This window comes from Lepidochelys olivacea (genome assembly GCF_965140295.1).
Source record: "Lepidochelys olivacea isolate rLepOli2 genome assembly, chromosome: 10".
Taxonomy (NCBI): Eukaryota; Metazoa; Chordata; order Testudines; family Cheloniidae; genus Lepidochelys; species Lepidochelys olivacea.
The window spans coordinates 53,413,596-53,419,595 of NC_140420.1; positions in this window are offsets into that span (position 1 = coordinate 53,413,596).

Below are 6,000 nucleotides of genomic sequence, written 5' to 3' on the forward strand. Positions count from 1 at the left end.
TTCTTAATGATCCCCCAACTGATGAGCAGGTAGCATAAAGAAGAAAGGACAACCTCAGGGGAAAGCAGAGACGTGAGGAACAGAGAAGGTTAAGAGGGAGAATAGGAGGTGGGTGAGAGCGAGAGAAGAGGAATATGCGGGAAGAGATGGGGCAGAAGGATCTGCAACCGCTAGAGCAGGGGTCTGCAACCTATGGCACGCGTGCCAAAGACGGCGCGCGAGCTGATTTTTAATGGCACGCTGCTGCCTGCCGAGTCCCAGCCACCGGCCCTGCTCAGCCCGCTGCCGAACCAAGGCCAGGACCCCGGCAGGCAGCAATATGCCATTAAGAATCCTGCCTGCTCTTCTCCGCCCTCCCACTCACCCCGGGCTGCTGCTACAGGGCAGGCAAGCTCCCCTCCTCCCCCGCCTCTTCCCCCAGCTTGCTGCGTTCCTGCCCCTCCTCCTCTCCCTCCCTGCCGCCGATCAGCTGATGACCCTTGTGCAGGACGGGGAGAAGCGGAGCCGCAGCGCGCTCGCTGCTCCAGGAGGAGGCGGAGATGAGGTGGGGATGGGGTGGTGGGGAAGGAGGGTGGAATCAGGCCATATCCCCTCCAGCTCCCTGCTGTGAGCCGCTCTGGGCAGGGGGCTGGGGGCACCCCCACGACCACAGTCCACACCTCCAGCCCTCTGCCCTGACCCCTACACCCCCAACACACCCCAGCCTCCTGCCCTGACCCCTGCACCCTCCCACGACCCCAGCCCTGACTCCAGTACCCCCATACATACCCAGCCCCCCCACATCCTATGCCCTGACTCCTGCATCCCTTCCCATGCCCCCAGCCCCCTGCCCTGACTCCTGCACCCCCAACACATACCCAGCCCCCTCACACCCCATGTCCTGACTCTTGCACCTCCCACATTCATACCCCCACATTGAGCTCCAAACGGGAACTCCTGCACTCCCCCATCCCCTACATTGCCACCTGCACCCCTCGCACCAAATGGGAGCTGCCCAGGTAAGCATTCCACACTTCACACCCAAACCCCAACCTTGAGCCCCCTCCCTCATTCTAGCTCCTGGCCAGACCCTACACCCCAACTCCCAGCCTGCTCCTTCACCCCCAGCCCTGTGCTCAGTGCACTCCCACCCTCAGCTCAGTGCAGAGAGAGAGGAAGAGAATGGGCTAGAACCAGGGAGAAGGTAGGTACCCACTCTATATGGGCAGGGCTGGGATCCCAGACCAGCAGCGGGCTGAGCGGGGCCAGCAGCCGGAACCCTGGCTGTCAGGAGCCGGTGGACTGAACCCCAGACCGGCAGCAGGCTGAGTGGCAGCGGGCTGAGCCACTAAGCCCACTGTCAGTCTCGGGTCCCAGCCGCCAGCCCCACTCAGCCCGCTGCCAGTCTGGGGTTCTGGCTGCCAGCCCCTTGCCAGCCGGGGTCCCGGCCGCAGGCCCCGCTCAGCCTGCTGCCAGCCTAGGTGAACGGAACCCCAGGCTGGCAGCGGGCTGAGCGGGCTGGTGGCGTAAGATCAGCATTTTAATTTAATTTTAAATGAAGCTTCTTAAACATTTTGAAAACCTTGTTTACATACGACAATGGTTTAGTTATATAATATATAGACTTATAGAGAGAGACCTTCTAAAAACTGTTAAAATGTATCACTGGCACGCGAAGCCTTAAATTGAAGTGAATAAATGAAGACTCGGCACACCACTTCTGAAAGGTTGCTGACCCCTGCACTAGAGCAAACTCTCCTCCAGAGCCTGGAAATGAATCCAGGATTCCTGAGTCTCAAATTCCTCTGCAGTCTGCATTCATCTTTGAAACCAACTGGCAAAATGTCTTATTTCCCCTCTAGTGGGTGGTCCAAATAGAGAGAAACTTGCTACTGCTGCCAATTACTCCATTAAGTCAAGCAGACAAAAGGTCTACACTGTGGATCTAAAGGCTGCAATGCTGCTTATGACCCATGCTGAGGGGCGATATGATTCCCCATGATAGAATTTTGTGGGGAGTGGGATTCAGTTTATAAAAATTTCAGAAATCACATTCAAACAACTGTTAAAAGAACATAAGGTGACCCATACAATTTTTATTCACCCCCCCCTTGTGAGTGCATTATGAGACAGTCTTTAATTCCATGATCACAGGACCCCTGCTCATACTGTGCACAGTATAGACCGGCTCTGGGTTATGTAGTGAAGGAGGCTGTTGTCGGTAAGACCCTTGCCTCATTTGTTCCAGAAATTGGAAGGTGTATAGTGAATAAGATAGAGGACTGGAGGAAGAGAAAGTAGAGTCTCACGGTTAAGATAATTGAATGCTGCCCTGGGAAATTGAATTCTATCCTTGCCTGTGCTACAGAACTCCTGTGTGATGCTAGACAAGTCACTTAAACCAAACTCTTCATGGGTGGTCACTTATTGCATGTTCCTCATGATCTAGAACTTTTTGAGACACCTCACCCCTGAGGTGCTAAACCCTAAAAACTGTAATCAAAATCAAAGGGAACTGCACTTTGAATGTAAAATGTGCTAAGTATTCTGAAAAATCACATTGTAGGTATCTCAAAGTGAGAACCCCAAAGTAAACTAACATTTGACAATTCTTTCATTAATCTCTTTGTGCCTCAGGTCCCATCTGTAAAATGGGATAATAATACCATATTCCTTCAGGGGTGTTGTGAAGATAAATTCATTAATGAGCACCATACAAAAATCCATAAGGAAATTAATAATTCTGCATTCAGTGCAGGGTTTAAATGGCATACAGCAAATAAGGCTCTGATGGCACACACTGAATAATCAGGATAAAAAGAAATATGAAATGACTCAGCGGTCCAGTGGAAAGAAGTCATGTGTAGCTAAAGTCAGTATCACACAAACAAGGGGCGCTGAATTAAGTGGCATTTCCCCACTTTTGAGTGCTTGATTTTGCAACCTTACACTCTTTTAACCGTTTTGGTTTGTTTTTGGGTGGTTGGTTGTTTAATATCACCTTAATTGTGGACTAAAAATCTGATCAGTAGCAAAAAGGTGGTACAGTAGAGGAACACTGTGTCAATTAAAATTTGCCCCCAAATTATGGTTTTTGCTAAAAGAAGCTTTTATAAAACCTAAAATGCATGATTCCTTTCAAAATTCCTATTGAAAGACTGGTTTTAAAAGTTTTCTACAGTGTTTGCAACCCAGACATGACAGTACTAAGAACTTTGAAAATGAACAATAACCGTACTTGAAATTTTGACTAAGGACCTCTCTAAACCTCTCCCATAGTATTCTTGTCAGCAAGTTAAGGAAGTATGGGCTGGATGAATGCACTATAAGGTGGGTAGAAAGCTGGCTAGATTGTCGGGATCAACGGCTCCATGTCTAGTTGGCAGCCGGTATCAAGTGGAGTGCCCCAAGGGTCGGTCCTGGGGCCGGTTTTGTTCAATATCTTCATAAATGATCTGGAGGATGGTGTGGATTGCACTCTCAGCAAATTTGCGGATGATACTAAACTGGGAGGAGTGGTAGATACGCTGGAGGGGAGGGATAGGATACAGAAGGACCTAGACAAATTGGAAGATTGGGCCAAAAGGAATCTGATGAGGTTCAATAAGGATAAGTGCAGGGTCCTGCACTTAGGACGGAAGAACCCAATGCACAGCTACAGACTAGGGACCGAATGGCTAGGCAGCAGTTCTGCGGAAAAGGACCTAGGGGTGACAGTGGACGAGAAGCTGGATATGAGTCAGCAGTGTGCCCTTGTTGCCAAGAAGGCCAGTGGCATTTTGGGATGTATAAGTAGGGGCATAGCGAGCAGATGGAGGGACGTGATCGTTCCCCTCTATTCGACATTGGTGACGCCTCATCTGGAGTACTGTGTCCAGTTTTGGGCCCCGCACTTCAAGAAGGATGTGGATAAATTGGAGAGAGTCCAGCGAAGGGCAACAAAAATGATTAGGGGACTGGAACACATGAGTTATGAGGAGAGGCTGAGGGAGCTGGGATTGTTTAGCCTGCAGAAGAGAAGAATGAGGGGGGATTTGATAGCTGCTTTCAACTACCTGAAAGGGGGTTCCAAAGAGGATGGCTCTAGACTGTTCTCAATGGTAGCAGATGACAGAACGAGGAGTAATGGTCTCAAGTTGCAGTGGGGGAGGTTTAGATTGGATATTAGGAAAAACTTTTTCACTAAGAGGGTGGTGAAACACTGGAATGCGTTACCTAGGGAGGTGGTAGAATCTCCTTCCTTAGAGGTTTTTAAGGTCAGGCTTGACAAAGCCCTGGCTGGGATGATTTAATTGGGAATTGGTCCTGCTTTGAGCAGGGGGTTGGACTAGATGACCTTCTGGGGTCCCTTCCAACCTTGATATTCTATGATTCTATGATTAAACACAAAAGTTCTAATACTTTACCTGTACTTGTCTAGTAAAGAGGTACAGAGCCCCTAGGGTGGATGCAATGATAGTTGTATGTGTAGCTTTATACAGTCTGGTTATCCCTACCTGACATGATAGTGGTATGAGAACTGTGTAGACCAGGCCTAAATGTCCAAGATGAATAAATAGTGAAAAGTAAAATTGATTTTTAAGAATCTTCCATGCTTAGTGGAGCAGGTGCTGAGGTCCACCCAGTGCAGAATTTGGCGCCCTTAATTTACATTAGGTGGGGCCGACCCTGTAAACCCTCATTCATGTGAGTAGTTCTTAACAGGACTACCTCCTCTGAGCAAGGATTTATGTCACTGGTTTTTATATTGAGTATTTGAATGCATTACAACTAACAAAACAAAATGCCATGGAACTTGTGGTACTTCTTGCTTTTGGTTGGGTTGATAATACAGAGAAAAGAACCTTTCTTACAGTAATTCAGTGCTTCTGGGTAGAACTCAGAAGTGTAGGTATGTGGTTAAAAATAACTTAATTAATATCCAGTGTTTTTAATGCCTTTAAAAAGTTTCAGTTCCTGTCTGATTTCAGAAGATATATTACCATCCTTTCTCTTGCAAGATCCTTGTCCATTTTTGAACATGGTCATGAGGTTTAAGGCCTTAGTGTATTCAAACTTTTATTACATCTGGTAGATCAAGAAGCTTTCTTCAGAAATAGTATCTGGTAGAGACAGTGCAAGACAACTAACAGCCAGAATTAATGTTACTATGTGAGTTACATTAGCTGACTGAGTGCTTCAACTTGAGATGTAAGTGAGCTTTTACTTTTGATATTTTATATTCGTCTGAAAACCGAAGCACCTTGTAGTATACTTTATAAAGTTCTTCCTGGTTTGTTATCCATGTAAAGGACTGCAAATGTCACAGGAGCAACTTGCTTTTGTAACACGAAATGGGGTGAGATGAGGCTGTGATGAGAATGTTATGCATTGTAGAACATCCCAGCCACTTCTATGTGCATGAGGTGCTCTAAAACAGAAATGTGCAAAGTACTGCTTGCCTACCAAATCAAAGTTCTATGGAAAGGATAATACATTTGACCATTCTTGGGAATACAAAGTTGACTAATAACTTGTACAAGGAAAAAGAAACAAAACCACAACGCCCTGAGAGATGAATGTAAGGAGTGCTGTTTTTTCCACAGTTCTTTGAAGAGTATTTTAGACAAGATTTTACAGTGTTCATAAGCTTGAACTTTTTAAAAGGAACGGGAAATAGATTGATTGGCATGGTGTGTTTGTTTTAAGTAGGTAAACTTGAATCAGGAAGTTAGGGAAAATTCAGATCCAAAAAGTTTGGGGGTGGGGATGTTCAAAGGTTTTGCTTCATCCCATTAGGGATAGGAATAAACTATCTGAACTAGTCTGGGTATTTATTATCTTAAGTTTGGAAAGAACAAGGAATTTAACTTGGATGTTGAAGTATGGGTTGGGACTGGGCAGTTTAGTGTGTTTTGTATTGTACGTCGTGCTGTTTTTTGATGCTTCAAGAATTTGAGATTTGTGATATTAAAAAAAAAAAGTGGTGTCCAAGTTTGTAAGGTTCTGAGCCCTCAACTCCCATTAATTCAGTCGGAGCTG